This window comes from Pristis pectinata, chromosome 7 (assembly GCF_009764475.1).
Source record: "Pristis pectinata isolate sPriPec2 chromosome 7, sPriPec2.1.pri, whole genome shotgun sequence".
Lineage (NCBI taxonomy): Eukaryota > Metazoa > Chordata > Chondrichthyes > Rhinopristiformes > Pristidae > Pristis > Pristis pectinata.
Genome location: NC_067411.1, coordinates 20,938,063 through 20,965,688, shown reverse-complemented (window position 1 = coordinate 20,965,688; position 27,626 = coordinate 20,938,063). Strand labels below are relative to the sequence as shown.

The following is a 27,626-nucleotide window of genomic DNA, read 5'->3' as shown; positions in this document are numbered from 1 at the left end:
ATTTTACTCAGTTTCCTATCATGGTCTTAATGGAGCTAACATACTTAACAGTTCTAGTCAATTGAATAACAGGAGGGGAGTTGAAACTGATTTTATTATATCAAAGAAATGCTAGTTTAACATGCATATAGTATGAGTGTTTAATTGCAATGCCTCAGTGATTACAGTCTTCCATACCTTTAGTCAGAAACAATCCACTCTACAGGTTTGCATGTACAAACAAACGAGGGCATCACACTGTTGCCAGACTTCTTGGTCAAGCACAGCTGAGCCCATTCTTCCTGAAGACCAGAAGCATGTAGAAGTACAATGGCTGTCACTGGACTAACAATCCAGAGTCTGTTCCCACTTGAGAGGTTCAGGAGGTTTATACATCAAATAATATTTGACTGGGAGACAGTTACTAGCTGGAATCTACCTTAGGGTTCTGATTGTTTATATCTAGAGTAAACAGATAGCTGGAAGTGAGCTACAGGCTGGAATCTAATTGAAGTGTTTGATAAATACAATAGGTTCAGGCAAGCGAGCACATAGTCTGCCCAATGGAGCCACCCCAGTATAACAAGGACCACAATGATGGGGATGTTGTTGGCCTGGAAGAGGACACACTCATTGGTTTGCTTACCTTCCAGTGAATTTGCAGAAGTTTGCCAAAACAATGTTGGTGGTATTTTTCAAAAGCCTTGAGACACTGCTGTAGGTACTCTGGGTCTCAGAAACATACAAGGGCAGGGATCACTGCTAGCAGGTAGACCATTAGTTCTGTGCCAGTTCTAGAGGTCTCGATCTTCAAATACCCATTGTCTCAGGCATTCAAGAGATCATGCTGGCTCACTGAAGGCAGTGGTGAATTCCAACGTAGATGTCTGCCGACACCATGATGTGGCCCTGAAGAAGTCACCAGGTAAAGAGGAAAAAAAACATTCAAAGATGTGCCCAAAGCTCCCACAAAAGTACATATCCATTAACTTTCTGGAGTCCATGGACCATGACCACTTCCAAGTGGAGAAGCAGCATTTGGGATAGGACTGAGAATCTAGCATCCATTCTTAGAGACACAAATAAGCCCTATGTCAGTGGTGGACGGAGTACACCACCTGACAAAACAACCACCTACCCCATCAGGTACCTTCTTCCCCTATCTCTGGGGGAGTTCACCTAAGCTGCCCCAGAACCCACAAAACTGGAGTGGAAGTCATCCTCAAGCCTGAAGGACTACCTAAGAATCCAGAGTCCTGGATTAATGATCCAGAGCCACACATTCAACTTCCAAGCAATGAAGGTGTGAAATTTAAAGTTGATTAAGTAAATCTTTAAATTGAGGGGTACAATTACACAGCTGTTAAGTTACTAGACTGGCAAATCAGAGGCCTGTGATAATGAGCTGGACAAGCTAAGATCCCACCACAGAAGGAAAGTAATTTAAATTTGTTAGTTTCCTTTCAAAACTCCAGATTCAATTAAGCAACATCAGTAAAGTTGGCCATAAAACCATTCAACTATCGTGAAAACACATCTGGTTCAGTAGTGTCCATCAGGGAAGGAATATTATCATAATTGCCTTATCAGGCTTATATGAAACCCCAAATTTACTGTAATCTGGCTGATGACAACCTTTACCTGCTCTCTAAAATGGCTTAGCATAATCACACTTTTTTTTAGAAACACATCTGGGATGGGCAAAGGACACTGGCCTTGCAGGCAATGACTGCAGTCCACAAGTCTGTTCACCCACAACTAAAAATACCCAAATATAAACTACTTATCAGTCCCAAATTCAGACCAATTTTATGATGCGGACTATAGGTAGATTTAGTCAATGTAAAAACAAAGCTTTCCTGATTAAATTAAGTCTTTAGATAAAATTATGTTAAAACCTGCACTAATCCAGACATCAGTTACTAAAACGTTTAATGCACTGTTGAAGAATAAAGAACTTCCACCATGCATTGAAAAACAGTGGAAATTCCTGCTTTAAACTTGAACCGAGTTATAATTGAACTGAACCCGCCATCTAATTCATATTTGGAAGATCACAAATATCTGGATAATATAGGCTATATATTGAAAGAGTAGAATACCAAGTTGCATACTAAATATCACTGAAACAATGTAGGAGATGTACCAAGTCATTCATTACACACACATATCACAAAGCCAACCTTAGATATTTTGTCAGTGCTACATACTTACAAAATCCTCACTTTAAAAAATTCCAGAAAAATTATGCATAATTCAAAATAAACTGAGCATCACATTTCTGTTGAAAAACTGATGCTGGCCTTTTCAGCATTATGCAAATCAAACCATCACAATCAGCTGACAATTTATATGGGAAAGCTAAATAGTAGTGCAGCCAGTAGAGCTACTTCCTCTCAGCGCAAGAGGCCCGGGTTCAACCCTGTCCTCAGGTGCCATCTACATGGAGTTTACACATTCTCCCTTTGACTGAGAGTGTCTCGTCCAGATACTCCACCTTCCTCCCACATCCCAAAAATGTGTGGATTGGTAGGTTAACTGGTGACTAAATTACCCCTGTGAATGCAGTAGAATCTGGAGGGGGTCGATGAGAATATGGAGAACCAAAAGAGGGATTAATCTAGCATCAGTGTAAATGGGTGGATGGTGTGGACTCAGTGGACTAAAGGGTCTGTTGTTAGTGCAGTCTCTTCTACACCTCTATAAACAAATCAGTTAATTGCATCTCCTTTCCACGCACAACTCATTGGCCATGGTCAAGCAACAATATCTAAATGTTAAACTGTCACACAGATTAAAAAGGTTATGCTAGACCAACCTTGGACTTTGCTTAGGATACAATTTTCAGCTAGCCTTTAGAATATACAACAATATACCACACTACCTAAAAGACTATCATTCAGATTTAACAAGCTGTGGAATTCGTAATCAGCCCTGGAATGCGCAGAAAATAACTTCCTATTGAAAGTAATGTACGTAATCCCTCCGGATTCAGTGCAGGAGCCACTACTGCTTCTCATTTACAAGTGACCCAGACAAACTTGTTAACACCAAACTAGGACTTTTTAATATTTATACAGCACTGTAATAGGCCCAGTGAACCCGCGCCGCCCAGTTACACCCATGTTAACCTACTAACCCGTACATCTTTGGAATGTGGGAGGAAACCAGAGCACCCAGTGGAAACCCACACAGTCACAGGGACAATGTACAAACTCCTTACAGACAGCGGCAGGAATGGAAACCTATTCACTGGCACCATAATAGCGTTATGCTAACTGCTACGCTACCGTGCCTGGGGCAGAGAGGGGTGCAGTGGGGTCATCTGACAAATATAATTTGAGAAAAAGTGCATAGATGAAATTTAATGCAGAACATTGAAGGGCCAGACAAAGGAAAGTGAAATCATCAGCACGTGTACTCCATGAACAGCTTTTAAGAGAAGGTGGGTGAAAAGAAAACTAGATTTAGCAGACCCAATTCTAAACAAAGCAGCAGGATCAATGGAAAAGGAAACACAGTCAAAACATCAATCCAAGGTCATCATTAAACAGGTTAGTATTCTGATTCGAATTCACCTCGTGTGCCATGGCCAATTGTGATTACAAAAGCACAAGGGTAAATTAAGAGCACTGGAGAAAGTGCTGAGAGAAGAAACAAGGCTGAAAGGCAAAGATTAACATTTGACTTTTCAGGAACGACTGAAGAATCCTGGATCCTAATCAAGGAGGCATCTGACAGGTGATCTAAAAGTCATGCTACATAGCTGAAGAGATAGAAAAAGTAAATGTAAAATCATAAAACCGACCACACAGCAAGTTGTTTCCCTTCCTATTATTCAGGTTTCATTCTGATGATATTGCTATTGGCTAAACTACACAACATCTTTTGGAAATTAACATATGGATGTTCATGCCATGACTTGTCATTTCAATATCTTGATCCAAATTAAGAATTTCCCAGTATTGGTTTTAAGTTTACATTTTACTAGTTTAAATCTTCTTTCAACATTGGAAGACTGATGCATTTTCTTGACCGCTAAATCTGCTTATTCCTCACAGATCGATTTCATAACATCAGGAAATCAGTTATGTGACCTAACTGCAGAATGAATCCATTGTTAAACAATGTTTCTCTCCACAAATCAATTGCTTAAATCCAAAAAGAGTTTATTTAGAAGGCTGAAACCAACCATAACCTGAACTCACCTATCACTTGCCTGCGTGTGCTCCTCCCCCTACCTTCTTATTCTGGCTTCTGCCCTCTTCCTTTCCAGTCCTGATGAAGGGTTTCGGCTCAAAACGTCAACTGTTTATTTCCCTCCATAGATGCTGCCTCACCTGCTGAGTTCCTCCAGTACTTTGTGTATTGCTTAACCCATGTGATATACTGAGATGTGACGAGAATTACATTCAATCATATTTCCTCCTTAACATTAAAACTACAATAAGGCCATTGAACTTCTAATCCCTTCAGTTTTTGGCATTTAAAAAGATCTCTCAAGACATGGGATTGCCACAAATCAAACAATAAGTAAATCAGACCTCTGTACTCAGTCAAATTCAGAGCTCAATGGCATTATTCATTTTCTGAGTTTTGAGTTAAGGGTTTCACTTCTACCAGTTGAATTATTGATGCAGACACCCTCTCTGCCCACATTAGTAGGAGTCTGCAAACCAATTTCAGGAAGTTCTACCTCATTACCACAGACATAAGTGACTGGTGCTCTGGCAGTCTCAGCATGAGCATCCAGTGTACTGTGTACAGATATTAACTTTCACAAGATGTTGAAATAAGTTGACCAATAGCAGTACCACTTATGATTAATGTCATAGCCTTAAACATTTCAGTATAGTCATCACTTTCTACCATAAATTGATGTAGCATAATTTTAAGCATCATTAATAAAACTCTATTCCAGAGGTAGAGTCCTGACCCAACACGGCAAAAAAAGGCAAAGTAGACAGAGTAGAATGGAAGTATTAATATAGAAGTAATTTTCTTCAGTTACATTTGAATTTTTACCCATTTCTCCAGCTATTTGCATGTAGCTTTTGAGAAATTTCTGTTACATTATAGTAAAGTGAACAACTGGTTCATCCAGGGGCTTTCGTATAGGGCTGGGAGTGCAAGCTGGCAAATAGGACCCACCCAATAACCATCTGGAAAATAAAATTGTATAATTTGAGATCCCAGGAGGTACAGATCCTTCCTCCCGACATCAATATTAAAATGACTTTCCCAGCTCTGACAAAGGGTATGGGGTCTAAAATGTTAACTGCTTCTCTCTCCACAGATGCAACCCAACCTGCTAAGATTTCAGCATTTTACGTTTTTAATAACCATAAGGACCCATATCCCTCCAAAACCTGTTAAAATTAAATGGCAGAGCACGCTCCTGGAGTCATTATGTTTAAGTTGATTAACACAACTTGAAGCCCCTTAAATGAAATGCTGCCATTGTTGCTTCCATGTTTTTACAGAAATTTCAGAGCTTGTATATTTTTCCCCACTTTTTTTTCAAAAAGATACTTGGAGTTTTACTTCAGCAATCTTCCAATTTATTCATTTACGGAAGAAAACTACCCTTACATGAATTACTTTAGGAGAAGTACCAGTGCATTTTAGGTGTAGGTTGTTCTTTTTTGTTCAGGGATGGTGTTGTTGGAATCAAATATTTTAAAGAGCTGTCTAAGTATAAATACTTAATTGACTGCAAAAACCCACTAACAAGGATGTTGCTGTAAAGCAATTTAAGGGAAAACTGCTTTGCAAACACAAGTACGATTCACTAATAGATATCATATTTAGTTCAAAACAAGCATGAACTACACTTTATAGTAATTAAAGTATTTATTTGATTGTTATAGACTTTGGGCAAAGATTCACTTTAATCTTCAGTCTCACTCACGCCTCATTACGATGTCAATTACAATATCAATGAAACAAAGTAATTCCAGCCAGAGTCAGTTAGTTACATCTCCCATGGCACTGCTGAAGGAAGATTTGGTTTTATAAAGAGGGGCATTGCACACAGCTGTGTATAACATAACCACAAAAGATACAACTGTTCTGCTTACCTAAAATTATCGGCCACACATGGTGATACAGCAAGTCCCAGCTGAAATGGATTCACTTAAGTCTTCCTGTGAACAACATTGCAACCTGCATGCACACAACCATATTCTGCAAATGCTCTTCACTCACTGGATCTTGTAGGAGAAATAACCCTGCTGAATTTGGCAATGACATTTTGTTCACAAATTTGGATATTCACATTCTGCCCTGTCTTTTCCTCAATGGAAGTCTACATTCACACAGTTTACTATTAGCTGCAAAAGGTATGATTGACTAACATTGTAATCACTTCGCATGTTAAGAGTTAAAGGCTCAGTCTGACAAGGCTTGCATCAAATGCAGAATTGTGTCAAACTATTAAGTGGGGGGGGGGGGGGGGAGAAAGAGACCACGAGAGCGATTTTAAAGAGCAAGGAAAATAATGACATTGCCCAAGGGGCCAAATACTTTCCATCAGTTGTAGTATCCCATATTTCAAATATAGACCGATTGCTAGTATGATATTGAAGGTGTGAAAAACAATTTAAAGCTGATCAATTTAAACAATTTTATTTACTGAAGAGATATCTTGTCCTACACAAATGACATTCACTTAGTTATTCCAAGGGTTTGGAAGTTAGGCTCCTTCAATTTAAGTGTAGTAAGTATACTTAATTTGCAACTTCAAACGCACTACAGATGTAGTCATGGTCCATTAAATGTTTATGGAAAACCAAAACACTGACATGAAATTCCTTTAAACAAAGATTTTTTTTTAAGATGTTTTCATACTTCCACAGTCTTTTGATACAAGAAAAAAATAGATAGGACAACAACCTTTATTACAGGAAAAAAATAGCAGTTAGTTGGAAAAATGTTTTTCTCTGCTGTGCTGCCTTGAGAATCAATACCATACACCAAAAAAACATTTCCCTACAGGCACAAAAATTGAGGGCAGAGGGGGTTTGAAACCACTGCATATTATCAATTTTGTAGTGCTACAAAGGAATGTGATAAATCCATCTTATGTAGTTGTCACCCACCCCCTGGTCACTACCAATAACCAGCCTGCTGACACTGCATCCAACTTCTGCCAAAAACATGCAGCTGCAGGCGTCAGAACAGCCTCACTCCTGGTATGGATGCACAAGTATAAATCAAAGCAACAGCAAGTATAGCTCTAATCTGAGTACGACAAATCAGTCCCAGCAAAACAGAGAACAACCAGAGCTAATAGGAAAATCCCTGCAATGGTTGGAATAAATCGTAATAAAATTAAACAGTTATGTTTGGACATCAATCATTCCAATTCCAGACCACGACTGCAGAAGATTCTCTGCAGGGGTTCTGTAGTTACTTTAGTGTGCCACCCTTAGCACAGTGTGGCATCAATTCATAGACCATTCCATCATGGCCAGATCCCATAACTTTTCTAATGACAAAGCAAGCTTGTAGCAGGACATGAACAATATCCAGATGCCAGATACCAATAGGCTCCAACATGAAGTCAGATCACCGTCATTTTGATATCACTGACCAGAGGTTTAAGTGGATCCCCAAACCAGAAGACTGCCTGCAATAGCACAGCCAAAGCTTGGCACTCACACAAGCAACTCATGAACAGACCTCTTAAGCCACAATTCATATGGCTCAATCACACCTATGAAGTACTGAGGATTCACATGGAAAAGCACTGTCACAACACAAGAGAAGTGAAAATCTGCTTCTCAACTGAGAATTCTCCGCTGGATTCAATAATCCACCATCTCCCTCATACTGAAGTTCCACATTCATTATCCATTTTGATTAAGCTCGATGATATTCTTCTGATAGTACTTTCTTCACTCATGACAGATCAATGAAAAAAGCCAAGACTATCAATATCATGGGAGAAAAATACTACCAAATTAAGCAACATCTAGATGTGCTGTCTTTTGTTTACTGCTGCTCAGTGCTCTTTTCACGACCAGATCCAAACCCTGGAACCACCACAATTAACACCATCCTGCAAAAGACTAAAGGCTCAAAGTGGACATAGACACAGATGCTCGATAACAGCTATTAAAGATCCTCCATACTTAATACAATTTCATCTTTGCCAATTTGGATGTTTCCCCGACCCCCAAGAAAAATCCATGGTCATCGTAAAACACCCTTGGATTTTGTGCACAAATCTAATGCAACCACTGCTCCTGTTGTGTTATTGCCAAATGATGAAGCAATATGCTCTCTAGTTATTGCCAAACACTAATTTCCCAAAAATTGCCAAGATTTAAGACCTATTTTTGTATGGATAAAATGTGTTACAAAATCAACATTACAATCCACCAGTTAACTTAAGGGAATTTTTTTTTTAAAAAAAGACGCTGGAAATCTGAAAAAAAAACACAACAAAATATTGGAAAAACAAGTCATTTGATGAGATACAACAGGTCTGGAACCCTTCACCAGAACATTAACTAATTTTTCTTTCTACAGATGCGGACTGCACTGCTAATTTTTTTTCACCATCTTATGTTTAAGTTTTTAAAGTACCAGCTTGACTCTTTAAAACGTGGGCCAGATTTTAGCTTCCTCTTTCCCTCCAGAGGATAGTTCTATCAGCATAGTACAGAATGAGTGCCCAATTTCCAGATATTAAACAGAGATCCAATCATGCAATTAAATGAAATTCCAAAAGGATTACAGTATTTGAAGGGAAGGCTGTTTCAACACTAATCAAAATTGATGTGAAAACAAAACTGCAAAAGCTGGAAATCTGAAACACAGACAGAAAATGGCAGAAGCACTCGGCAGGTCAGCCAGTATCCAGGTAGAGAAAGAAAGTTGTTTCAGGTCAATGACCCACTAACATCAGAACTTGAAAAATAAGCACGTTTTAAATTCTGATGAAAGGTCAGCGACCTGAAATATTGACAATTTCTCTCTTCATGGGTGCTGCCTAACCAGCTGATTGCTTCTGGCAATTTCTGTTTTTGATCGTGATAATGGAGTCTACTTTATTCGCAACCAAAACAATCTACATATTACTATGCATGTGTGTTTTGTGCATCAATCTCCACAATTATAACTGCACATCCAGAAGAAACTTACTGAATGCAAACCACTTTGGATTGCCCTTGGAAGTGGTATTTGACAATAACATTGTTTAGTATTTTCCCCAAAGCTTTTTGTGCCCCAAATTAACTCAAATTAAAAGAAAGCTTAAAATGATAAGAATGTTTTTAAAATTAAGTTTCTGCAACCATTCTGCAGCTGAATCAGATTGGAAGTACAAAATGACTAGGAATAAGCAACCATCTCTAATCATGATTCTCACAGAAACAACTGACATCATGCTATTCCCAGTAGTACTCTTAAACCAAAAGATTAATTGTAATTAACCACAAAACAATACAGGGCAGAATCAAGAAAGCCAATTCCTGAACTACAGGGTTAATTTTAACATGAAACACTTTTCAGCCTGTTAAACAATAGTCCCTTTTCCAGCCAATCCAGGGATTTCCATCTCTATTAAACAGTTATAATTCCAGATTTACTTCCTGAAAATGCAGCTTTTAACAGAAGCATATTCCTGTAAATTGATCAAATGCATCAACATGTAATCTAATACATCCACGTACAATAATGTAGATGAACAAGCCAGAATAAGTCTCCCAGTTGCTGCACAAGGCTCGCAACAACGGAGGAGGATTTTATGCCAAGTACACTCAAATATATTACTTGATATTACAGATTCATTAAACACAAGTGGATTCTTTCCTTCCAAAACATTAAACCTGGAATATTACATTGATCCATATCAAAACACACTCAGAAATACAGCAACAGGAAGCTAGCCCTAGCTTTCATCAGATACAAAGTGCTGACAGAACTCAACCCTTAAACTTTATTTACAAGATGGCTTGATGGAAGGAGTTGGCGGGTGGCAGGGGAGGGTATTCCCCTCACCCCCCCCTCCCCCCCCCAGATTGGAAGCCTGTGACCAGCAAGGTGCACAAGGATCAGTACACCAACTATGTTAATGATTTGGATGAAAATGCAGTCAGCGTGGTTTAGTAAATTTGCAGGTGACATCAAAATGTGGGGTATAACGAACAGTGAAGGTGGTTCCATGATCCAGATACACAGGGAAATAGGGCCAAACTGGGGCAGGACATGCACAGTAAGTGACAGGGACCTGAGGAGTGTGGGAGAACAGCAGGACCCAAGGGTACAAGTACGTAGCTCCTGGAAAGTAGCGACACAGGTAGACAATGTGGTGAAGGTGGCATTTGGCAAGCTTGCCTTCATTGGGCAGGACATTAAATACAGGAGTTGGGACATCATGTTGCAACTGCACAAGTCAGAGAGACCACATTTGGAGTAGTGTGCAGTTCTGGTCGCTTAGCAGTAGGAAGGATGTCATTAAGCTGGAAAGGGTATAGAAAAGACTCAAGCATGTTGCTGGGACTGGAGGGCTTGAGTTATAAGGGATGGGATAGTCTGGGGCTTCTTTCCTTGGAGTGTAGGAGGCACAGGGTATGCAAGATCATGAGGGACATAGATTAAGAGAATGGTCAGTCTTTTTCCAGGGTAGGGAAGTCTAAAACTTGAGGGTATAGACTTAAGCTGAGAGGGGAAGATTTAAAGGGGACCTGAGAGGCAACATTTTGTTGGATATGTGGAATGAGCTGCCAGAGGAAGTGTTAGATGCAGGTACAATTATAAGTATTGAAAAGACATTTGGATAGGTACATGGATAGGACAGGTTTAGAGGGATATAGGCCAAATGCAGGCAAATGGGACTAGCTGAAGTAGGCAACTTGGTCGGTATGGACAAGTTGGGCCAAAGGGCCCATTTCTGTACTGTACAACTCTGACACTTTGTGGGTGTCACAGGCAATACCAACATTTATTGCCAGTTCCCAACTCATTCGCCAGAAGGGGGTACAAGATGTCACCTTCAACCACTGCATTTCTTGTGGTGAAAGTCTCCCAAAGCACTGTTAGATAGCAAATTCCAGAATATTGACCCAGCAATGATGGAGCACGTACAAGGTTTGCGATATGAGACAGGAACTGCAGTTGGTGGTGTTCCCATTGCCCTTCTAGGTGGAGCAGACTGCAAGTTTAGGGAGATGCTGTGAAAGTTATCTTGGTTGGTTGTTACCATGCAAGTCACTCATCACAGGAAACCCAGCCTCTAAAATGCACTTAAAGTAGCCATATTTGTAACTGAAAAGCAATAAAATGCTGATATTATGCAACAGGTCAGGTAAAATGTGTGCAGAATAGCAAATATTTCATGTTAATAACCTTTCAGATGATGAAAGGTCATGGACCTGAAAAGTTAAAGCTGTTTTGCTCCTGCACACATACTCCCTAATCCACAGTCTAATGTCCACCACTTTGGTTTTGTTTTGCAACATTTCCAATATTTTGCTTTGGTTTCACATGACTGGTCCAGTTAAATTCCTGCTGACAGGTTATGATTCAGCATAGGGAATGCCCAAGTTTTGCCAATGTTTAACATTAAAATACTGCAAATTTAGGTAAACCTTTTCTGAATTAAGTCAATTTTTCCACACTGCTCTTTGCGCCTTTCACCAAAATAGCTCCGAACCCAAGGCAAGTTCAGCAACAACTAAAAGCTAACAACCACTCTCAATCTTCCCATTGGTACACTTTATCAGTAAACCTCAACCTAAATTTGAGACACGTTTGAAAAGAACTGGAAAAACTAGTTTAATACAACATACAACACAGTGCTTAGCCATGCAACCTCTTAATCTCCATATGCTTTTCATTAGCTATTCCACATCTCCAGTGGGAATTTCTCTTTACAGTTCTTTACACAGCGTCATTGAAAATGTTTCACAACATCAGCCAACTCAGCTCACTTAACATCTAAATTCATTAACATATCATGTATGCCTTTCTCCACAAGGCACTGCCAATAGAGCACAAAGAAAACAGGGTAATGAAGACACTAGACACTAGCAAATGATATTCCTTTCAATTCATGATGGCGGGGGGGGGGGGGGGGGGGAGGGGGGGTGTGGTGGCGGGGGAAGAAAAAGTAAAAAGCAGGCAAAAGTTAACAAAAACAGTTTTCCTTAACTGGCTTGAGGTAAAACACTGCAAAATATCTCTTGTAAAGGGAACAAATATTTTTCCTAATAGATTGTTATGATTTTATAACAGTTACATTTAATATGTTCCAGGAAGGCATTAATTAAAAAGAAATAAATTTCCAGAACAAAGTAAAGGTATTGGATTTTACCCTTGGAGGCATGGGCTCGAGGGCTCAACTAACTATTTTAAGTCTCCATTTTCCTATATTATTTTACTGTTTCACATGCAATCTAGAAAAAAAACACAAATATCAGACAGTAAGGAGCTCAAGTCTTTTATGTTCTGAAAATAGACTAATTATTTTCACAACTGCATCAGAATACAAAATCATCTTCATCTCCACTCTGCCAAAAATATGAAAATAAATTGGATAATGCTATTTTTATATTACCTACTCAGCATGCATTAAATTTCAATTTAACTGTATCTGCTGCACAATGAGTGAACATTTTTGTAAACCCAAATCTTTTAATGGATAACAAAAACAATTTAAAACACACTGCTGCCTTAGTGGTTTGAAGTTACACTGCATAGTTCATTATTTATCTTAACTAGGTTTAGGTATGGTAGCATTTAGTGCAACATTGACAAGGTTACAGTGAGCTTGCTGGAAGTATGGGACACCAGTGCCAAGAGGAAAAAGTGGCAAAGGAAAACTGGCCTGGTCACCATGCTACAGTAACGATGCAATTGCACCAGAGATAATGCAAAGGCAATTAACAAGGATGTTACCTGGACTTAAGTATTGTAGGTACATAGGCTCAGCCTATTGTAGCTATACATTCAAGGTGGTGGTGAGGAAAGATGAGAGAAATTAAGGGAGGAGAGGATGTTTAAATCCACATGCAGAAACTACAGTAGAACAAAAACCGAATCAGCAAGCCAATCTGAGGCAATTTGATGCATATTATGGCACAATACCACAAGTGTTTTTATTCGATAGATTCATACTGTTAATAAGGGCTTACTTTCAAACAAGGCTTCTGACTTTTTATACTTCTCAGCCAGCTCCATCATGGGCACAACCCTCCCCAGAGGACATCATCAAGAGGCAGTGCCTCAAGAAGGCAGCATCCATCATTAAGGACCCTCACACTCCGGGATATGTCCTCTTCTCATTACTGCCATCAGGGAGGTGGTACAGGAGCCTGAAGACCCACACTCAATGTTTCAGGAACAGTTTCTTCCCCTCCGCCATCAGATTTTTGAACCCATGAACTCTGCCTCGTTATTCCTTTTGCACTGTTCTATTTTTTTTAGTAACAGTAATTTTTACGTCTTGCGCTGTACTGCTGCCACAGAACAACAAACTTCACAACGTACGTCTGCGATAATAAAACGGATTCCGATTCAGATCAACTTCTATATGCCTGCCTCAAGGCCACTGCCTGCAGGTAAAATTGTGGGCATTTAACATTTCCTTTGTCCTGTGTATTTTCAAGTTTTAAAATAAACTAATTTCTCACGATCATGACTTCCGTCGTAATTAAAGATTCTACTGATGCTTTTCAGATTAGGAGATTAAATATTTACAATCTGTTCCATCTCTGATAATCTACTGGTGAAGACTGCCACACAGATATTTTGATTAAAAGTTATATTTTTAGGCGGTCCCTCGGAGTCAGGAATGACTTACTTTCACCCCTGTCGGTTGTGAGGTTTCTGTGGATTAACAAACTCTGCCAAATGTGGATCAGGTGGGACTTGAAGTTGTTGGGTAGACAGCAAGATGGTCACTTTGTTTACTCTTGGCTTCCAATGTGGAGATGTTGCTCAGTCCATTCCTGAATGCTGCTCCTCTAACTTAATTAGTTTTTGGCTAAGATTTCCCACATGTCAGTGATGACGTTAGATCTTCTTAGACGTTAGACAATTTTTTTCCAAACTTACACTCGTTGCGTGAGTAGATAACACAGCTTCAGGCTAAGGAAAATTATGATACAGGCTGTTTTCTTGGATCACAACACTTCCCTCCCCTCCCCCCGCCACCCAATAATGCAATGAGGCTGGAGTCACCTGCACTAGAGAGGTAAGGAATATAACCAATTTTCAAAAGCAATACAACAGCAGTTTTGCATTTCAGAACTGCTCCATGCCTTATTTCAAGCAATCATGCATATAGCTATCAAACAGCAACTTGGCCAAATGAACCAATTTTGGCCTTATTTTATACAAAATTTACCATTCTACTGCAGCAACTGGATTGTTCTAACAAAGAGTGGAATATCCAGAGTCAGCCTCAAGCACCACACCCCAATAATATGTTTTATTATAAGCAATTAGCACACTGGGAGCTGGACCACTGAATTTAAGTTGGGCACCTGATTTTAAAGTTACAACCATAACCTACTCAAACTTTGCCCTTGCAACTTAAATATTAATCTAAACAGGTTCACTTCAGGACTACCTTGAATTACAATACACTAATTACCTTCCAGCAATACAATTCCTGGAAATCAATTTTGGAACTTCACAGTTTATGTTGTCAAGCCAAAGGCATTTTTATACTGATAGCAACATTGCACTGATTGACAATAGTGTACAATCAATAATAAAATAGTGGTTCCAATGCATCAAACCTTCAGTAAATCCAAGAACTATCAGACTACTGCACTAAAACTCCATTAATGCTGCATGTTAGATATTCCAGTGGTGTCAGATTTTCCAGACTGCTGGATATTATTTCAATTAACATTCCAACACACTTTGAATTCATTTTTTGTATGATACAGTAGTACAATAAATTTCCCAGCAAACCCAATAAGTTCAAAAGGAGTACAGAAACTGGTGCCCCAGTGTGTTGAGGGGAGCATGGCTATCAGCAACCACCAAGCCTGAATTTCCCTAAGTCACTTGGGCCACTTAAGTGTGTCAAACTGCAAGGGAGAAAAACAAAACCACGTTGCTACTTCCTAGGCTTTCAATTAGTAGACATGAAATGGAACAAAGCCCTGCAAAGTCTTCCCCACTTAAAGTTGAAAATCTGCCCTGCTGCCTTATCAAGCTCCAACCACAATGTCATACTGGCAAATTTTTTGGAAAGCAGCAAACCCTTACATCACCATCCTTGGTTTCAGGCCGTCTACCAGGACAGAAGCACAGAAGAATACAATTGAGAGCGGCTGAGTTCTCAAAGCTAGCTGAACCCCCATCAAGTCTCATCATTTCAAGGCAAACTTGAGCAAGGCTTGATCCTGAATTCCAATTGCTACATTCTCACCTGATGAGTCAATAATCTACTCAAGACTCTTTGGAGAAAGCTCAAAGTCATGAATGTATCCAAACAGGTTTTGGAACTGTTTTACTGTTTTATTTAAATGATAGTTGAGAAATTCCTGAATAAAGTACCCAGGGTGTTCAAATTGGACATTACAAATTTTGGAACAGTAAAGATAAAACACTATTTGGAATCCAAGTACATCCAACCACAGCACAATAGGTAAAAGCAGACTCATTGCATATTCTTCCAGTCACCAATTAATTGATTAACAGTAAAAGTAGAGACATTTTGATCCATTTATATAGAACCCTGGTGATACAGCATCTGGAACACTGTGAAAACATCTAGTATCCATACCTAACCAAAATATCTGCAATGGAGGGAGTGCAACAAAGTCTTACCATATTCAGATTCCTGAAACAGTGGGTTTGTATAACAAGGATAGATTAAGCAGACTGGGCTTATACTCTTGAGTTTAGAAGAATGACATACACATGTACAAAACCTCTAATTAGGGTTTGATAGAATAGATGTGGAGATGAAAATCCCCCGGCCAGGTTGCCCTGAACCATGGGTCCCAAAATAAGGAGAAAGCAATTCAGAACAGATGAGAAATTTCTTCCCCAGAGGGTAGTGAATCATTGGAAGGGCTGTGAATGCTCAGTCATCCAGTATATTCAAGACAGATTGACAGCATTTCAGGCATTAAAGCAATCAAGGGATATGGGGTTAGTGCAAGAAAATGGTGCCAAGATACAAGATCAGTCATGACCTTATTCAACAGCAAGGCCGGAACAACCTATCCTTGCTTCAATTCTGACGTCTGATAACCTACAAGGATCCAGTCCCTGGAGGAATTAAAACCAAAATAATCTTGATACACTTACAAAGGGAGTGAGTGCCATTTTTGCAAAGATTCTATTTCTACTAGCTCTCTTGACATGCTTAACCAATTGAGAAGCAGTATTCACATTAATTTAAATGATTACTTGGTTCAAATAGCAATTGATAGCAAAGCAGGCATGAGGTGGAGGGTAACAAAACATGGCTGTACAAGTCTTCCAGCAAGTTGAATTCATTAAGAACACATTTACTGCTCAAATTTGAAAAAGACTCAATCCAGAAGCCCTAATCTATTTTCAATTTAATCAGGATGATTCATAATTTTAATGTAACCAATTATCTTCAAGTAAAAACATAATAATACTAAATGAAATTTCACAAGTGGTTCTAAAGTAGATACTCCTTCGAGAGCAACAATCAAAATGTTGCAACTAGCAAGAGCTTATTACTTGATAACCTACAGACACAAATGGCACAGACAAGGTTATAGATACACTGTAGTCATGACAGCAGTTTTGATTGGCAGCCAGCAACACTTGATTTCATCTGCCCATTAAAACTGCACAACATCCATTTATTTCATGTAGTAAATGCCCTGAGGCACTCAAGGCAGAGAAAAAAAATGGTGAGAATTAGTGGTAGAATTAGACAAAACCCAATTAACTGCATGGTCAAAGATTTTTAAAGGGAATTTTGAGGTAGGAGGGGCAAGTTGGGGACAGAGGAAGGAAGATATCATCAAAAGCTAAGGTGGCCGAAGACAAAAAACAAAATTACAGAGGTGGACTTGACAGAAATTAATCCACAGGCTATAGGAGGCTGCAAAGGGTAGTTATAAATGCAGATGTTTTCCTCTCACAACATGGGTATTTCTAACAAGTCAAAGGCCATTGATCTTTCATCAGATATGAACAAAGTTAGAATTGAAATGGGTTTAATTTTACAAGGGAAGAGTGAGGGTTGAAGAGAGAAGTCGTCAGAAGAGGGAAGACCAGGGGAGACTGAGTGAGGAGGGTGATGGTGCTGATTGAAAAAGGCTGTTGAAGACAAGCAAATAACAAAAGCTCCATCTGGAGGTGTAACCAAGAGACAAGGAAAGAAATCCAAAATATTAGCAGGAGGGGAGACAGAACAGTATTGGTAATAAGAGATGGAAGACCGGCTGGTTACCTGAAAAATTTTAAATTCAATGTTGGGTCCCAAAAGCTGAAATGAGTTAAGTTGGAAGATGAGGTTCTGTCTGTTGGGCTTTGCTAGAACAGAGCAAGAGACTAAAGGCACAGGTCGGACTGGAAGTTATTATGACAGGCAACTGGAAGCCCAGTCACCCTCTGACTAAATAAAAGGTGTTCTGCAAAGCAGCCATTCAATCTACACTTGGTTTCCCTAATACAGTACACTAAACTGCAGGTAAGTGAATCACTCTCTCCTGTTTGCATCTGAGGACAGCAACAGAAGAGAATGCAAAATGAAATGTCGTACACCTCCTGTGGTTGCAGAGGGCTTTTCTTTATTTATTCATTTTAAAGGATCTGTTGTGCTGGCATGGTAATGTAGCAGTTAGCGTAATGCTTTACAGCGCCAGCAATCCGGGTTCAAATCTGGCCACTGTCTGTAAGGAGTTTGTACGTTCTCCCCGTGTCTGCGTGGGTTTCCTCCAGGTGCTCTGGTGTCCTCCCACATTCCAAAGACATACAGGTTAGGAAGTTGTGGACATGATACGTCAGTGCCAGAAGCATGGCGACACTTGTGGGCTGCCCCCAGAACACTCTGCAAAAAGATGCATTTCACTGTGTATTTCAATGTACATGTGACTAACAAAGATATCTTAAAAGTGTTTTAAATGCCTTCAGGGAGGTGGCGGTGAACTGCTTTCTGTACTACAGTCATTGTGAAGCTGCTCCATCACATTGAGGGGTAGGGAGTTCCAGGACTAGCCCCAGCAATGATGCAGGACTGCCAACATATTTCCAAGTCAGAATGGTGTGTGACCTTGAGGGGAACCTGCAAGGTGTCATGTCCCATGTCTGCTGCCCTTTTATCTGGTAGCAGGAATCGTGGGTTTGGATGATGTCATTGGAATAATTTAGGTGAGTGACTTGTGCGTTTTGTTGATGATATACACTGCACCACTATGCACTGGTAGAAAAGAGAATGAATATTCCAGGTGGTTCATAGGGTATCAAACAGGAGGCTTGTGTTCTGAATAGTATCAAGCTTCTGGAGCAGCAGACACCCGTACAAGTGGAGTGTTCAATCATCCTCCTGGTTGTGTGAGGAGGCTTATGGACATTGGTGAAGATGGAAGGGCACCCTGAGCACAGTGGAAGAAACAGTCCCCTCTGATGGGGGAAGAAGGGAAAATTTGCCCTGAATGGAATCAGACCAAAGGGGCCCAAAATTATAAAATTGACTATGAAGGTTAGTGTGGCACAAGGGGAACCCTTTCCTTGTTCTTTGCTCAGGGAAAGGGTAGAACAAATGGGCGTCATAAATGGAATCAGTCCTGTCAAAACTCTTCTCAATGGGGGTAGAGGGGAAACCAAAGTTGAGGAAAATAGAAGACACGGTGCATAAAGTGATGCTGGAAAAACAGATATGAAGACAGAAACTAAGAAATTGCCTTTTGCAATTAACCAAAGTAGAAATGGGCAAGGCCATGGAAAACTATTTAAATGATAGCACACTCATGTTACTAAAATCAGTGCCCAGCTCCAGCACTGTGCTCTGCTCTTCCATCATTGTTAAGTAGATAGTTTTGAACAGCTGTTTTCATTCCTTCATCATGATGTGAACATTGCGATTACAACAGAGTATTTTAACAAATCAGATCAAGTCTGTCAAGTCAATAAAGTGCCCAATATTGAATGAATTAATAAAGGGCCAAACTCTACAGCTTGATAATATTACATTGGCATCCTTCAGCAAGTTTTATAATCACAATATAGATATTCAGTCCAACAACAACAACCCACAACAACTTGTAACATTCCCAGGCACTCAATTCTGGAAAATAAAGAGGCTTGATACATTCTGCTGAGTAGCATCTCATCCTACTGGATCATTTCAATGTGTGGAGACAGGAATAAGAAGAACTAGTTGCCAGATTCTTGGCACTACCTGTTATTCAATGCTAACAGAGTCATAAATTGCTTCAGACAGGATGAAGATCATGTATACTGCTGGAAATGGCAAAGATTGTTGTGGAAGGAAAAAAATTTATACCACACATCTTGATTTAAACCAACTTACAATGGCAGGATTGCAGACTTTTCCTAACTATGGTGTACCTCTAAACCAGGCTAATCAAGGCACAATGAAATGTCAAAACAGGGTAAGAGAGGCAATTGGGAATACAAGCTGCACAACATGTACACTCAGGTGATTAGGAAGCCACAAAGCATTCTTGCCATTACTGGCTGTGGTACATATTACAAGACCAGAGAAATTATGTTGTAATTACATAAACAATTCAGCCAATGCAAGTGTATTGCAATGGATCTGCTTAAAAGTCAAAAAGCAAAATAACTATCTGCACTAGAAATCTGATACGAAAGCAGAGAATGCTGGAAATATTTGGCATATAAGGCAGCATCTGTGGAGAATGAAGCAGTTTTGTCAATTCTGAGGAAAAATTGACATGAAACATTTCACGGTCTGCAGATGCTACTCATCCAGTTGAGGGTTCCCAGCATTTTCCAGCTTTATTTCATAATTCTGTTCAAAACACAACATGAAGGATCTGACTTCACTGGAGAATATGCAGAGGTTTCAGAGGACATTGCTACGATTGGAAGATTTTACCTACGAGAAAGGAATGTGATAGTTTGAGCACATTTCCTTCACAACAGAGGAAGAAAAGTTTTAAGATATGCTAAATTGAAGGGTCTAGATGGACAGGAAGGATCAATTTCCCTTGAGTTGAATAGAGAGCCATATATTTAAGGTAATTACTTGAAGGATTAAAGGGGAGCCGAGAATATTTTTCACCCAGGGAGTCAGGAGTCTGGAGCACTCTGCTGAAAATGATGGTGGAGACAGAAATCCTTATTTAGATAGTATTCACAAATGCACTTGAAGTGATATCAACTACAAGGTTATTGATAAGGTCTAAAAAGTGGGAGATAGCAATGCCTCAGCAGTTAGACACAAATGAGATAAATGGTGCCTTTGTGCCTTAAATTGATCACTGTATTTAATTTATACAAAACCTTCTCGAAGTGGGTGTTAGCCACAAAAAATTAAAGTGTATATATACAAATTTAAATACTGTGTCCATACCATGACAAAAATTTACACCACTTCAATTCTGCATTATACCCTCTACCACCCTACATGCACCAAAAAACGTTCAAAAATTTCAAGTGCGTAATCACACTAACCCAACAGAATAAGGTAGCATTGATTTGATTTCAAATAGACAATCAGCTTATTCAGTTTACAAAACCCAAACAACGCAGCATGGCGCACATGGAACTGATTACTGTACAAAGATCGGGCACTGAATATAGAACATAGAACAATTACAGCACAATTCAGGCCCTTCGGCCCACAAAGCTGTGCAGAACATGTCCCTACCCTAGAAATTACTAGGCTTACCCATAGCCCTCTATTTTATACTGATAGAATATATACTGATACTTCACTGCAAATATCTACCAATACCAAAATAATTTAGGATCATTTAATCAAGTTTAATATATAACCCAAATTAATTATCTTGACACTAGAAGTAAAAAAAAATTGAAGATTTAAAAGGGGACTCAAGGGGCATGTTTTTCCAGAGAGTAGTAGGTACATGGAACAAGCTGCCAGAGGAAGTGACAGAGATAGGTAAAATTACAGCATCTAAAAGACATTTGGACATGCACATGGATTGAAAAGGTTTGAGAGTAATGGGCCAAATGGGACTAGCTCAGGTAGGCAACTTGGTCAGCATGGACAAGTTGGGCTGAAGGGCTTGCTTCTGTGCATCACTGACTCTAAATGTATAAAACTTAGAAAAACTGTGAGAAAGGCAAGCAATGATGAACATAAATCTGTAATTGTAATAATCTTTACAACAGCAGCATATATACAGAAAATTCACTATTTGAAAATCAATACTCAACTACAAAATAGTGATCAACTACTGTTATTCTTTCACAACAGGAGAGTAAATTCAAATGTACCAGACTGACGAGATGAAAGCACCGATTTTTATTATTTGTAAACATCCTCACAAATTCAATTCACAATAGAAATTTATAAAATCCTTAACATAAAAACGAATAATCCATCCCAAACTGTGGCTTTGACATACACAACAAATAATTCTAATCCCATTTAGCCATCCCGCTCCCACATCTCCAATCTGAATTTATATCTGCTTCAATCAACCCAGGATAACCTCAAGCATCCAAACTCTGCACAGAAAAAAGTTTTCTTCCATGCCCTCCATTTGAACTGTCTTACACTTAATCTTGGTACTTTCTATCTGTGCCTCTCAACTACTGTAAACAGTCTGCTTCTCAATTTTAAAACATTTTCATCATTATTACACAAATGATTCTGATACAAGAGGACTATTTTTCCCTTCAAGATTTCATTAGATTTTTATCTCTAATAAATCTGCACTGTACCCTCTCAAACTTCAATAGCTTCCTATTTTGAGGTCCAATATGGCATCTAATTTTAATATGTTTCACATGAGCACATCAGTCTTTTTTTGGATTTTATATTCTACACCTCTTATATTAGAGTCTAGAATTCAATTTATTTTTAGACTTGCCACTGGGAGATACTGACCTTTATGTAACTGTGTAAACTTGTAATCCTCAATCCTGTCTCTTACAGAACCCCAGCTAAGCTTCTATTCAGTACATGCACTTTTAAAACAAATTCCTCTAGGTCTATGCTCAGATTATTCACAAGTATTGTCAACGGAAGTGATTCCAGAACTGAACCCTTCATCCACTTGGGAAAAGTTACTTTCAACTCTAATTAACTCCCCAACTCCAAATTGTCACCATCTTCCCATTACCCTCAAGCATTAAAAGTGCACTAATCACAGAATTCTGCTTTACTTCATAATTCAGTCTTGCATGCAAAGTTTCCAAGAACCCCTGATAAAAAGTGAGAGATGTCCCATTGGCTGAGCCTTCTCCACCATTCAATAAGATTGTAGGTGATCTAATCAGGGTCTTAACACCAGTCTCCCACCCTTTTCCCCATACACTTTGTCTTAGTTGAAGTTCGAATGTCTGTCAATCCCCGATTTGCATCTATTTGATGAATCTGGGATAGAAAACACAGAAGAGTCACAACCCTCAGGGAAGAAATTCCTCTTTGTTCCCATCTTAAATTGCTCCTCACAGATACCTCCACTAGAAAAAGCATTGGTAACTGGTAATTGTCTTATTGTTGTCACATGTACTGAGATACAGTGAAAAGCTGTGTTTGCATACCATCCAGACCATTCCCTATACATGTCCATCAAGGTAGCACAAAAAGAAAAACAATAACACAATGCAGAATATAGTGTTACAGTTAGAGAAAGTGCAGTGCAGGTAGTCAAATAAGGCGCAAGGGCCATGACGAGGTAAATTGAGAGCAGAGTTCTTTATCATACAAGAGGTCTGTTCAAGTGTCTTATAACAGCAGGATAGAAACAGTCCTTGAGCCTAGTGATAGGTATTCTCAAGCTTTTGTATCTTCTCAGTGCTCTCAAACCCTCTCACAATTTTATGTTTCAGTAAGATTACCTCTCATTCGTCTCTACTCCAACGATAGCAGTCCAACCGGTCTTCATACGTCAACTCCTTCATCCAAGGAAGGAATCTATTCGACCTTTCCTGCACTGTCCTGAATGTAAGTTCATCAGTTCTTAAATGTGATAACAAAACTGTATAAACCTAGACTTGAGTATGGGGTCACATACTTCAAGGTTTGGAGTTGTGAGAGAAAGAACAATTTGATGAACATTTTAATTGACTCCTAATTGGGGTGTGGTAGGGAGAGAGAGAATCTGCTTTCCACTGACCTTCCATCAGATACATGATACGTTTCCACATTCTCAATATGCTACATGGTTCTTTATAACCAACAGATTCATTTACAATTGAATGGTGTACACACTAACTGTTCTATGACTGATATTTCTAAGTTTGGGAAGAAGCATTAACCAGGACACCAGAGCACTCAATCCTCATCACTGAACAGTGCCATGGGACCTTTTAAAACCAAAGAATGGTTAATGGATAGGAGTTTAATATCTCATCCAATAGATCACATCAACAATATAGTTATCTCTCAGTGGATACTTAAGTGTCAGCATGGATGATGTGCTTATTAATGACTGAGCTACTATAGAGCCTTTTAAAGCTATGATGTCCTGCTAAAATGCACAAGATCAGTTCTAAGGAGACAAACAGCTCACACAGGCAAAGCCAAAACTGGGAATCCAATCTTGCCACGATAAGTCTCAATAATCCAAGTAACCACCAACCCATCTTCTTCAACCATGTCGTGACTTTGCCAGAAGAAACCATTTGTCTCCTGAACCCATTAGAAATGTTCAGGGTTTACAGATTTCTTTGACACTCCACAAAATAATCAGAACCATTTAAGATAGAAATTTAAAAGTAACTGTGTAGATCTGTCATATGGTTTCCATTTTCCAAAGACTAAAGCAGAAGAATTCTGCAGCATCAGCAAACATTACTACAGAGTTAGTCATGTTATTTTCCAGCAGACTACTGTCTGAAACCACCAGTGTCGTTCTACCTCCTACTAAACTTCTGACACAGCAGAGAAGTTAATATAAACTACAATGGCTGCAAAGAAATGAATACAGTTTTAAAACTTTGAAGTCTTAAATCAAGAATTTGCCATTTGCACAAATGAAAGTATTTTTAAGCTAATGGCTTCTAAATGCAAGATGTTATTATTAGAATCTCTGGATTACATTTGTACTTTATAATCAACAATTTTGAAATGAAAGTTCTAAACATTCCATAATCAACACAAGATAAATCATTGCTTTACTTCACAAAGTCTGCACCATTTAATGTAATGATTCCTGTGGTACATCATGGATGTCTAGACTGTAGGGCAAGGGGCACCGACTACCTCCTCCCCCAACTCGCCCTCCTCTCTTCAGCCTGACATGCTCACTCTCTAAGCACATATATAACAATCCTATTTGCACTTTTAGGTCTTCATTAATGACTGAACACGTCTGGCGATTTGGAAAGGAGTATTCTCAGATGGTGAAATAAGTTAGAACTAAGATTTGTTAATGACAGGAATTCAAAATATATGCAAATAAATTGGTACAGATTTAAACTGTGGCCCCAAGGAATCTATGGTATGCAAAGATTCAATCCATAAAGACGAAAGGCTTAAGGAACTCCTACTACATTTCAGTTTATGGAAGTGCAAGAAGTGAATATTTTTGTGAAAATGGTAGCAGGTCAGTGAAAGGGGAAATCATGTGCCCAAAAACGTGTTTTTAAAACTGGTAAGTTACTCAATTCTTCAATTTCACTCAGTAAAGGGTGTGAGCAATTTAAGTGTTCATCAGTAACTAGATCCAGAACTATGACCCGCCTTCTTGGATATTTTAAAATACAAACAACCTCCCCAATAGAGTGCAATGTAAAATACTCAAGTATTGGTTTCCAAACTGCAATTTTATCTAATATAACAAAGACAGGCAATCTCCACTAGTTCCATGCCACTTCTCAAATTTATAGAAAACTTCAAAGCTAAATGAGAAATCAAGGTACTTCGAATGAGAATCAGGGGAGGAAAAACATTTCACACATATTCAAATAGTCAGAGTCCAGAAAAAACATGCTCTTGAGCCTAATAAGTCTGTACTAACCATCAAGTACCCATTTACACTAATCCCACTTGATTCCTTCCCCCCCCCCCCCCCCCACATTCTCCCCCAGATTCTGTCACTCACCTACGCACTAGGGGGAATTTAGAGTGGCCAATTAACTTCCCAATTTGCATATCTTTGGGATGCAGAGGAAACTGAAGCATGGAGAGGAAACCCACAAGGTCGCAAGGAGAACATGCAAAAGCCACACAAAGAGCACTGAACATGACAATTGAACTCTAGACACTGGAACGGTGCAGCAGCAGTTCACCAGCTGCAGCACTGTGCCATCTCAACTAATGTTAAGTTCCTGCTAATGCTTACCTAGTAATAACAATTGCACCTCCAGTCACGACCTCTCATTCAGGCACTGTCACCCATAATCAAAGAGTTAAATATTTGTATTGCAAGCCAACTGCAGCAGTTAAAACAAAGCAACTATAGAAAGAGTCTGATAAATTAAAGTCTTTTCTCCCCCCAAAAGGATTTTCATCTGTGTGTGCCTCAGTCAAGAGAACTTCCTCTCCATTCCCTGATTTAGTCAAGAGGATTTATGAAACCCTGTTCAGAACAAATAAATTGCAGATGCCAGATCCCAAAAAGTGGATAGAAAAAGTCAAATGAAATTCAAAAACCACAAGATATTCCCTCAAGCCCATTGAATAACCAATGAAAGCATCTGTAGAGTTTATGGTACATTTCTTCCTTTTCCTAAACAGTTCCACACATGTAAACTGCAGCCACACTAAACATAGTCAAGACCAGTTAAAGCTACATAGCGATAGTCACGCAGACCAAGTGCTTGGCTAGTTAAAGTTCCCAACCACCATGGACCAATCCATGGAAATCCTGAGCAGCTCATCACTTAAAAGCCACTCATCTGATCTACAGGGACAAACTCCAAATTGCAGCAGGAGTACAATATTCTTTAATCAACAAAAATGAATTACAACTCTGGTCTACAATTATTGTGAAATATACAAGGAAATAGCTGATTTCCCGGATTAAACCAGTGTATACAAACTAAAGGATGATACATTCTACAAATATTTAAAAAAGGGGAAAAAAAACAAGAATTCATGGATGCAAAAATAAATGCCTTATTATAACAAATCAGAAAGCAAACATAGTAACTTTAGATCTTAAGAAGGGACACAAGAGAAGACACTCATCCAAATATAAAGGGGTAGCAACCCTAGTGGATTATTGTTTAAAATTATTCACAAAGTAATGGGTACCCTGATTGAAGATGCAACTGCAAATTTACTGGCACAGATGTGAAGCCAACGCCCAGGACTTCCATTTCATTCATCATCAGAACAACCACAATTCGTTGACTACTAAATGCTTCAGGATATTCTAAGATTCTACTTCTGCTCCATAAATGAATGCTGCTTCCTTCTTTCCAAACGACCCATGTTTCTGAATGCTCAACATATCATGTGGATGACCCAGATGAAAGGGAAATTCCTATGTTGCCATAAATGCAGAGATCTACATAATTTCTTCAAACAAAAAGCCAGCCAAACTAATGATAGACTAAATGGCTGCCTGCTGAGTTGCAAAATCCTATGACTCATGGATCCCCTACTAATGAGGGATTTCAGCAAGTTAATAGTTTGGAATTACCACTATTTGCATCCCTTTCATTAATAAGGGCACTCAGTTTGAAGTATGATGAAATTTCATTTGTTTAGAAGGATCACATTTTCTTCTGCAAAAATTGTTTCAAAAGTGAATTTTAATCTCTTTCTTTCAGTCTTTCCATTTGCTCACCAAGACCTAGCACGTCAATCTTCCTCATGTTTCAGCAACTAAAATTCCACAGCAATACATTTTAAACTCTAATTTAGTATTCATAGAACAAGGAACAGTACAGCGCAGGATCAGGTCCTTTGGCCCACGATGTGCATGCCAACCAGGATGCCAATTTAAATGAATCTGATCTGCCTGCACGTGGTCCATATCCCTTCATTCCCTGCCTATTAATGTGTTTAAAATGCCTCTTGCATTGCAATCATATATGATTCTACCAACTCCCTGGAGTGCATTCCAGGCACCCCTCACTCGCTGTGTGAAAAAAAACTTTCCCCCTCTCACCTTAAATTTATGCCTAGTATTTGACATTTCCACCCTGAGAAGAAGATCATCTACCCTATGTACATTTCCCATAATTTTATATACTTCTATCATATTCCCCCTTAGCTTCTGACAATGCAGAGAAATCAATCCGAGTTTGTCCAACCTCTCCTTATTGCTAATACTCTCTAATCCAGGCAACATCCTGGTGAACCTCTTCTGCATCCTCTCCATAGCCTCCACACCCTTCTTGTAAGTGCAGCCTAAACAAAACTTTATATAGCTGAAACATGACTTCCTGACTTCTACATCAACACCCAATCAATTAAGTATGCCATATACCCTCTTTACTACCCTATCTGTTTGTGTTGCTACTTTCAGGGAGCTATGGAATTGCATTCCCAGATCCTTCTGTACAACAAAACTCCCAAGGGTGCTGCCATTTAATATATACTTTCTTCTGGC

At 39.1% G+C, this 27,626-nt stretch overlaps 1 protein-coding gene across 6 annotated transcripts in view; it reads right to left on the bottom strand.

Moving 5' to 3' along the window:
* erbin (erbb2 interacting protein) overlaps window positions 1-27,626 on the bottom strand; it is a 178,186-nt gene that overhangs the window by 140,031 nt on the left and 10,529 nt on the right. Inside the window, exon 2 of one of the 6 annotated variants that reach the window (XM_052019334.1) lies at window positions 626-888. The exons of the other annotated variants lie outside the window; for them this stretch is intronic. The gene's annotated coding sequence lies outside the window, so the exon portion shown is untranslated. The remainder of the gene's footprint in view (window positions 1-625; window positions 889-27,626) is intronic. 6 annotated transcript variants of the gene reach the window in all.